Below are 10,786 nucleotides of genomic sequence, written 5' to 3'. Positions count from 1 at the left end.
AGGCCTATTGGGAACAGAACCATAAAAGTAAGAGAGTGCCATTTTTTCATAGGGCCTGATCCAAAGCACATTGAACTCAATGGGAATTTTCCCATTGACTTTAATGAGAATACATTCAGGCCCATCGCAGGTCAGTTTGTGACCCTGCTGTGGTTTAAGTTCCATATGTGATGCCTCGTACTCCCTTTATCCTTTGAATTGCCCATCTTTGAAGTTCCCTCTTGTCCGAAGCTCTATCATCTGAGATTTATTATTAATTTTCCTTAAGCAGCTCTCAGTGTTTTTAATTAGAAAACTGTGAGAGCTGAATCCTTCCAATCATTTTTACACTGCTTGCTTTTTCTGTGGTATTTATGATTAAACAGTTTTCCAGGGAAATACCTTTTTGGAAGACAGAATGAGGTTAGCGATAAAAGCTTTAGAAATATTGTGGGCTTAAAGAATAGATTCTACTTTAAACATAAACTGTCATGAGGGGGAACAAAATTACTGAATGATATTATTTAACTTGCGTTTCGGAGCTCCTATTGTGGGTTTTTATAAAGGTAATTGTTTTGTATGGGATGTTGCTGTGGCGGTGCTGTGATTGTTATAAAGGTACTCTGATTAAATTATGCTTATTTCTAGTTCACTACAAGATTGTTCAGTGGGAAAATGGGCATGTATATACCTACAGTCAACATACAGACTATTGAGAATTGTATGCATTTTCAACAAGTGTATTTTCAGATTTACAAGGCACTTTGTAATGGCTCCTTCAACACATACGAGCTAATTACCATATAGCCTATTATTCCCACATGGAAAAACATTTAAAATAAAAAACCAAATCATTACTTTGTTTCTTGCTGTTTTCAGCACAAACTATTACAGGCTTTGAAAGGTTCATGTCTGTGGCAGTTTTTGTTAAACTGAAATCTTCAATAAAAATAAAAGCATTCATCAGCCCTTCCCGACTTGTATGGGAACCCTCGGACACGGGGTCTAGTTGTACATTACTGCCTTTGCCTTCCTTGAGCTTTAGGCCCCACACGGGGAATGGAATGACCCCACCAACTTCAGTAGGCTTTGGATCAGGCCCCAAATTCTTTTAGTAGATGGGGGGTGTTGGGAAAGGATGGTGGCCTTAGATAGAGATGGAGGTAAATGGATTGATGGATTTGGGAAAAGGGGTGGGGGAGTATTGTATCTAGGGAATGGCCTGATTCCCTAGTGAGGAAAATAATGAACATTTCTGATGACGAAGATATAAAAAGGCATTTTCATCTTTATTAACAAATCATGTAAAAAGTTTGATTTTTGAAAACCTGAGACACCAGAGTTGGTACACAAATAATGTGAGTGCAGCCACATACCAAATATGTGTGCACATTCACTACAATATTTGCATCTAGGAGATTTGCATATGCAGATGACCAATTTGGTATTTCTTTTTGAGTACACAGCTATCCAATTTGCACATACAATAGCAGTCATCACGGCAGATCATAGCACGTGTTTTTGCGGGTAATTGTGGGTTTCTCACAGTTTAAAAATCAGGCCCTAAAGTATTATTAGAACACAAATGTTCATGCACCCTAATCCATGCTTGCCTTCCACTTCCCTGTTTTAAATTAAGCATGTAGTCCACCATGGCTAAACAACATTCAAAGCCATTGAACTGAACATGTGTGACAGGATTTCAGACAGCTCTTTTTAGATGTAAGTGCCCTTTAATAGAGTAATGCAGATGTTTATAATGAATACAATACATTTCCCATACTTCAGAATTAAATTATTAAAACCTGGGCATGAGAACCTGATTATAAGACGATAACCTGGGGTAAACACTCAAATAGAATAGAAATATCTTACTAGTTTACAAAATATACAGCAATTTACAGGATAACATAAACTCCCAGCATACTGCTGAGCTATATAAGTAGATTCAATTGTTTTTAAAGTGCACACACAAATTTGCAAACAATTCCGTTTTTGCTTGAGTTGCATGCACAAAAAGCATTCAGGGTGAAATCTCGCCTCGCTGACATCAATGAGGATTTTGCCATTGTCTTCAGTGGAGCCAGGATTACGTCCTCAATGTCCACATGCAAATCAGTGCTGCAAATCTTCAAAGGGGGCCAAATCCTCTGCACCGGCCAAACTCCACTCTGTGCGGGGCTAAAGAAGGAGCAATGCAAAGATGGCTTTTGTAGTTGCCAATACAGACAAAGCACACAGATGCCATTTTTAACATTAAAAAAATAAAAACAGACCAGTGTGATGACCTATCTTTAAGAACCAATAATACTGGAATGAAAGAAGAAGTTATAGACACTGCAGTAATAGATATTGAAATCCAGAAGAATTTCTGGATTTTCTAAAGTACAGTATGAAATAATGTAGACCCTAAATTTGATAGTGTACTTTTCAAAAGACAGTAACAGCTGGAGATGATCTGTGTTTTCACTGTATACCTAGTAATTTACCATAATTTCCTGGTCTCCCCCTTTTGCTGCTGTATCTAATCCTGTTTTGCTGCTGTATCTATCTGAGGTCAGTTTTCAAAGGGGGCCAATCCTGCTCTCATTGAAGTCAATAGGAGTTTTGCTGTTAACTTCAGTGCAGTGAAGGATGGGACTCTGAAAGTTCCTCCTGAAGGTACAAGGCTAAAAATAATACAGGACTCAACTAAGTTAAACAGAAAATTCCTGCAGCAAACATAAAAAGAAACGGAAGTTCTTATAGTAGCACATTCAATGCATTGTTGTTCTTCAATTAGCATAGTGCTGATTCAGCAGTTTAATTAGTAAGAATGTCCCTTCTTTCACAGACTCTCTTTTCCTGCCCTGGATAACAATCCATGCCATCCATTTTTTCATTGTATTTCATCTATTTAGTTGTGAGATTCACAAGGGTTGAATATGTCATTTTTAGCAGCTTCTGCACTAGGTGTGCTGCTTGAATAAGGACTGCTGACATCTGTGAATCATAAAAAAGATGGATAACACGAGTGTAGATGTAGGCAGATTTTAAGCAGACTAGTTAAATAACACTTAAAACCCATTTAATTCACATATGTGCAATAACGAAAGTTCATCTAACACATAAATAATTCACGTTCTGACGCAAACCAGTTCCTCATATTTTAGATGTCTTTTTGATGCTAATGTTTCACGCACTTAGCCCACAGGCGTTCTCAAGTTAATAACCCCCTACTTGTTCCTTACTTATCTAGGGTTGTGTTCTTGATTTTGTATGATGTGTAGTGTATTAAACAGTCACAGTTGTATCATTTTCAGCACATAGCTGCATATGATTTTTAAGGTATTTCAGAGGCTTCCAAGACTTTCTTCAATTTGAAATCTTAAGAACATAACAGCCATACTGGGTCAGACCAATGGTTCATCTAGGCCACTATCCTGTCTCTGACACTGGCTGGCCAGTGCCAGATTCTTCAGCAAGAATGGACAGACCAGAGCAATTTTGAGTGATCCATCCCCTGTTATCCAGTCCAAGATTCTGGCAGTCAGAGGTTTAGAGCCACTTGAAGCTTGGGGTTTGCATTCCTGACTAACCTGGCTAATAGTCATCAGTGGATCTATCCTTCAAGAACTTATCTGATTCTTTATTTGAACCTAGTTATACTTTTGTCCTTCACAACAGCCCATGGCTACGAGTTCCGAATCTTTCCTCATTTGAAACTCTTTTCCTCATTGGTTGCTATGATATTGTAAGGCCAGTGTTCAGAAGTTTCTCAGTTTGTCCTGCATTAATTATTATTTTTATTTATTTGTATTGTGGTAGCGCCTAGGACCATGGACCAGGACACTATTGTGCTAGGCACTGCACAAATGACAGTCTCCACCCCCACTTTGCTGTATTGTGTTATTCTTTCCGGTAAACAATGCCACTCCTGCTCATTTAAACTTCATAGACCATTCCCTTTAGCGGTGTGCAGTAAGTAAAAGGAGCATTGTGTTGATTTGAATATCATAAGTTTCTGTTTTATCATGGCACAAATGTCCTGTTTTTAGCACTACACACAGTACATTTTATTGGGCTAAATCTCATCAGTGACTCCAGGTGTTTTTTTCCAGATAGAAACTAGGAAAAAGTTTAATAGTCTAACAACTGTCCTTTTAATTATTGATGTCTGTAACTCACATAAGGAAGTAATAAATACTCCCAGGTACAACTTGTGGGTTTCCTAAGATCCTCTCTCTGACCACCACTAACATTTGGCCAATTTACACCATGATTCAATGATCTCTGAAAATTCGCTGACCTCAGCCTGTTGGCTACTCATTTTTTTTTCTTCAAAATAAAATGCTGACTTTTAATTATCAAATTCACAGGGTCTCAGTTCTACAGGGCAATTTATAATATTCATGAGAGCTGGCACTTAATTAAGTTTTCAAGACAGACCTGCCCAGTGGAGCAAACTTGGGCCCCTAGACAGGCCCCTGCTCCCTGGTGTAGCCCAAAAGGGATTTTGCACAGATGTAGGGATGTGTCATCACAGAGCAGCTTTCAGGACCCGGGCCTTGGGGAAGAGCAGTCATTGAAACAGAAAGCAGCTGCCTTTGCTTATAACTTTCTGGCTTGTCTCTATAATTATTTCAGGGGTGTGTGTTTAAATAAAAGCTCTTTTCTAACCACTGGCTTGATATCGTAGAGAAGTCCCCATTATCCTGGAGGTCAGTCTCTTATTCAGTGACACTGCTGCCGGATCAAGTAGGAAACAAAGATTATGTGGAAAAGGGAAAAGTTAAGGCATAATGTCAAATGTCTTGGATAAATAGCAAACATCACAGGAACAAAATTATGGAAAACATGAAAAGTAGCCCTGGATCTGAAAGTCTTTTTTTAATGAAGCTGCAGAAGCTTCCAAAATAGGCCCCCTATCTTAAAATGTATGTGATCTTGTGGAACACCAGAGGCTACGTATTGTGACTGCTCAGTGTGCTGATAGGAATCCTGTTTGGTAAATTGTTTGGGAAACTAGTTTGTAATAAGCAACAGAGAGTCCTGTGGCACCTTTAAGACTAACAGATGTATTGGAGCATAAGGTTTCGTGGGTGAATGCCCACTTCATCGGATGCATAGTCTGCAATAGCAACAGCAACAGCCCTGCTGCTATCATGCTCTGACAACCCAAATGGTATGTGCATAAGGCACCTAGTCACTTGGGATGCCTAGTACATTGTTGTTGCTCCCTGAAACAAATAATCTAGAATAACAAGGTTTCCCTTCCACTTTGTCTCCCTAAACTATTAGACCTCGGTTCCTTATAACAGGTAAAAGACTGAAGGTGGAAAAAAATAATGGAACCCAATATAAATTCCCATCCTCTTACGTATGTCCAGTTAGCACTAACTGCAGCCCTATTAAATTCAGTGGAACAGTTCACAGATGTTCCAAAGGCAAAGCATGCACCATTTACCCTCACAAATCCAAATAATTTTCCCTTGGTGCAACTTCCTGGTGGTAGCAATGGTGGAATCTATAGCATAGAGGAATCATGTACGGTTTTTTATATTATGATGACTGTCCTTACTCATCAGACAAGACAGCTGTTTAAAAAAAAAAAAAAAAAACTTTGCTCTCACCAAACTACAGCTTCCACCAGTGGATGTGCATTAGTGGTGATTTTTGTGTCTGATTTTCCTGGTGTAGAAAAGGTCAATGGTTCAAAAACTCACTGGGAGTTAGGTGCCTAAATGTCTTTTAAAATCTGGGCCTTAAATGCATGTCACATTTGAAAATGGGGCTTAGACTATTAAGTCACGGGTCATTTTTGAAAAGTTTACCCAAGGCTTTTCTGGATCTTGTATGATTTAGAGCTTTTTCAATTAAAAAAAAATGCTGGTGTAAATCAGGGAAGTCAATGGAATGGTGCTAATTTACACCAGCTGAGGATCTTGTCCTCTGTCTCTGTATAAGTCAATAAACCAGCGTACTTCATACAAATAAGATCTGCATCCAAATTAAAATTAAGGGCTCATGACTTACCAAGGAGATCCATTTGCCAAGCATAGCCATACGCTTGTATAAAAGCATTCTCTTTTATTACAAAAGTTTTCAATTTTGTATAGTTTGCCACACCCACCACAGCAGCTGACTCTCAGTTCCTTGTTAATAGTCCTGTTATAGCTACATAGGTAACAGGCAAAGTCACTTGACAAAGGAGATAAAACAGAAGTACTTCCCTGTAGAGCTTTGCCCTCACTGAAGTCCCACCTCCCACCATGCCCCCTTCTACTTTCTTTGTAGATCCTTACCTTATGTTAAGAGGCAATATCAACAGACCTTCCTTTCCACAGTCACTCGTTTCCAGAAGTGTTGTAACTCAGCATAGCTTGCTGTATCTGCCATCACAAAATAGCAGACCTAGTGAACCCTCTGCAATGTGGTAACTGAACATTTATAACCTCACAGGTTCCTTTGAATTAGTGTTATGATGAAAAATATATCTGTGTTCACCAGCTTCTTTAAAGGCATCTTTTTCTTTGTTTCTGGCTTTGGTCTGCTATCACACGTATTGGACTCCAAGGAATTTTAGTCCCAAGGATAGAAGAAAGCCAAAAAATGTAGAAATCCTGTAGTAATAGTTGCACTTTGGTGTAATTTGCAAAACATTAGCCATTGCTTTCACTCATTATGCCTAAATTTAGCAAGAAAAATGTATTTTGGGCAGAGGCATATACTTTAATTAACATAAAGAGAAGCTTTCTTAAAATGTCCTTAAAGGAATGCACAATGTTTTTCTCAAGAGAATGAGAAATCAATGTTGCTATAGTCTGCAGGAAAAGGCTATGGATTACCTGTAAATTCATGCTGCTCCCTGACATAGATCATTTTCCAAATCAATTATGCAGTTTGCGGCATTGCAGAAAGAATACTGAAGGTTCTTGAAACCAACTCATCACAAATGACTGGAATGCTAAGGAGAAAATATCCAGTCTGTTGTGGAGATATATAGCAGCATAACTTCTGCTGGTGGTAATGAAAATTGGCTGAGCAAACACACCGCACACCGTACTGAGCGAAAGGAATCTGAGACACGATGAAACCACCCAGAAACTCATGGAATGGAGAGGATACAAAGTGAAATATTTAAGTTGATCTCCAGACTTTAGCCACAATAATCAAACTTGGTTGTTTAAAGTTAGACTTGCAAAAATGAGTCTGTAGCTCATCCAGTGCTTTCATTTTACACACAAAGTGCTGAATTCTAACCTCCTTTTGTACTGATAAAATGGCAGTCAGTGTCTGTTACAGCCATGTCCTCATGCCAGGAAGTAGCACAATTTCCACTGGTTTGGGGGCTGTCAGGAGTCAGAATGGGAAGGTAGAAGAAGATGTTAACTATACAGACACACATATGGGAAGATGTGAAATATGGGCCTGATTCTCCTCTCACTTCATGTGTTTATACTATGTACCTCAATAGCATTCAGTGCGGTTATTCTTGATTTTACACCCATGCAGGTGAGGGGATGAAACAACCTCTGTATCTTGCATTGTGTTTTTCCACTGCATTACAGAAAATGCATGAGAAAATAAATGCACTTTATTCCAATACTTAGTGGGTGTGAATCCTGGCTCTAAGAATGGGAGTTTGGAAGCCTTACATCTCTGCAGTGAAATTAATTACAGGATGGGCACCATTGGGTTCACAGTGATTTCAAATGGACAAGGAGCTGTCTAAAAAGACAGACCAGGAGCTGAAAATAATTGTGATGTTCCTAGGGAGCTTGTACATCCTAATCCATTCAACCTGCAGTCAAAAATTACTGCAAAAACCTCAGGAGGGTTTTTCGCCCCCATGAACAGACTGGCATGATAACGGGCCAGGCATAATTACTGTAACAGAAAACCTATTAGGGAAGCTACTGTCAGTTGCTACAATTTTGTAGAAAATTTAATGATAGATATTTATTTAGCCTTATAAGCTACGTCGGCCTTTTGGCATTGCATGTCATTTTATGCTTAAGCAAATGCAAAACATATGTTAGCCACCTTTTTTTGCTGTTTACATTTTGCTGAGTAAAACCCAAGCAGCTGTTTAAACCTTTAAATATGTTTTGTTTAGTAGAACCAAAATATATTATAATTTATTAAGAGTTACCTTGTATATGCAGCTATATAGTGTGTTGCTCTGGGTATCTCTCTGAGATTTAAGTGCCAAACCCCCCAAAATAAATTCCTCCATTCTTTATGCTAAATACTGCCCTTGAACCTTGCATAGAAATCGCATTGAAATCAATGGCAGTTCTATCACAGATCAAGGACTCCGACTATGTACATCAAGGATCAAACTGCAATAAGTGATGGTTCTTTCAGAACTCTTGGGTGAATACCATCCGGTCTTGGTGACTTAGTACTGTTTAATTTATCAATTTGTTCTAAAGCCTCCTCTACTAACACCTCAATCTGGATACAGTTCCTCAGATTTGTCACCTAAAAAGAATGGCTCAGGTGTGGGCTCTGCAGTGAAAACCAATGCAAAGAATTCATTTAACTTCTCCACAATGGGCTTGTCTTACTTGCATGTTTCTTTAGCAACTCAATTGTTCAATGATTCAATCAATTGTTCAATCAATAACCCATTGATTGTTTTGGCAGGGTTCCTGCTTTTCAGAGACTAAAAAAATGCTGTTAGTTTTTGTGGCTTTTGCTAGTTGATCTTCAATTTTTTTGGAGGGGGGGGCTGCCTAATTATATGTTTAAACTTAACTCGCCAGAGTTTAGGCTCCTTTCTATTTTCCTCAGTAGGATTTGACTTCCTGTTCTTAAAGGATGCCCTTTTTTTTTTTTTTTTTTTTGCCTTTAACTGTCTCTTTTGCGCTGCTGTTTAGCCATGGTGGCATTTGTTTAGTCCTCTTACTGTTTTTTTCATTTGGGGTATACATGTAGTTTGAGCCTCTATTGTGGTGGGTTTTTTTAAGTTTCTATTCAGCTTGCAAGCTTTTCACTCTTGTGACTGTCCCATTTAACTATCTTCCTCATTTTTGCGCAGTTCCCCTTTTTGACATTAAATGCTACTGTGGTGGGTTTCTTCGGTATTCCACCCCCCCCCCCTCCTTCCAACAATGTTATATTTAATTACATTAGGTTTGCTATTACCAAGTGGTTAATCTATATTCACCTCTTGGATCAGATCCTCAAGAATTGCCTCTCTCCTTGTGGGTTCCAGGATGAACTGCTGCAAGAAGCAGTCTGTCTAGAAAATTAATCTCTGCATCCCTTCCTGAGGTGCCATGTACCCAGTCAATAAGGGGATAGTTGCAATCACTTATTATCAGATTTTCTGTTTTTGTAGCCTCTTGAGCCTCCCTGAGTATTTCATAATCACCATCCTGGTCAGGTGGTTGGTAGTATATTCCTACTGCTATATTCTTATTACTCAAGCGTGGAATTTCTATCCAGGGAGATTCTATGGCACAGTTTGATTCATTTAAGATTTGTACTATATTTGACTCTATGCTTTCTTTCACATATGGCACCACTCGTGCACCAGCACAACCTACTCTGTCATGCCCTCGATATTTTGTATGCTGGTATTGGTGTGCCTCATTGATTATCATTGTTCCACCAAGCTTCAATGATGCCTGTTATATCAATATTCTCATTTAATACCAGGCACTCAGATTCACCTATCTTATTGGTTAGACTTCTAGGGTTTGCATACAACCACTTATAAAATTTGTCAATATTTAGTTGTCTGCCTTCATGTGATGTAATTGAATGGAACTCTTTTTTCATTTGACTGTTTCTCTTCAGTTCCTACTTGTACTTCATCAACTCCTCTCCTCTCCTCTTTTCTAGAATATATAGAGACCCCTTTAATAAGTCCTCCCCTCAGGGACATCTCTGTCCTAACTATCTGCTCCGCCATGTTTGTCAGTTTTCGCCCAGCCCTCAGTTTAAAAACTCCTCTACACACTTTTTAATTTTACATACCAACAGTCTGGTTTCATTTTGGTTTAGGTGGGGCCCATCCTTCCTGTACAGTTCTTCTTATAGGGTGGAGGAGAGGGATGAGGGGTCTGTGCTTATCCAGTGAATCCTGCAATGATATAGCAATGACCCCTTCCTGACTAGATATACACAACTGCCCATCACTTTCAAGTTTCTTTTGCTTTTAAACAATAAGTTGCTACAAAGCAAAACCTTAAAAGCCAAACTTAGCCCTGGAGCCTGACTCTGTGCCCACTGAAATTGGTGCATTGCCATTGCACCTGCATAGGGAAAGTCAGAATTTGGATATGAGGGTCTTTGGGCAACGTTTGCTTTAAAGCATGACACAGCTCCCATTCTGTTCTGCCTACAAGCACAAGTATTCCATTCGCTTCAATGGAACCTCGCTGTAGGATTCCATCATGCAGCTTTGAGAGGAGAATTTTGCCCTATGATTGCAATTTGATGGTAAGATGATGCCACGGTACATGTTTGCCATCTCCCCTGATCTATGGAAGGCAAGGCAAGTTCTGAAATACTTGGCCCAGTATTTATTCTTGCAATGGTTTCATTTTTCTGTTTAAAAATTGTTTTACAAAAGCAAAAAATATCACTTGATCAGTGAGAGAGCGGGAACTGTGTGTGTACAACAAAGTTGCATTGATATAGTAACTGTGTATCATTAAATTGTTTAATAGTGGCATGTAATTTCTCAGCATGTGATGACTAATTTAATACTGCCCTGTGGCTGTCATGTATGTATCACAATTTGGGATCAGATTATCCCAGATTTTTGGTTTCTGAGCCTGAAGTAACACCAAGCAAATAGATGTGCTATTTC

This window comes from Chrysemys picta, chromosome 10 (genome assembly GCF_011386835.1).
Source record: "Chrysemys picta bellii isolate R12L10 chromosome 10, ASM1138683v2, whole genome shotgun sequence".
Taxonomy (NCBI): domain Eukaryota; kingdom Metazoa; phylum Chordata; order Testudines; family Emydidae; genus Chrysemys; species Chrysemys picta.
Note: the sequence above shows the minus strand (reverse complement) of the source record.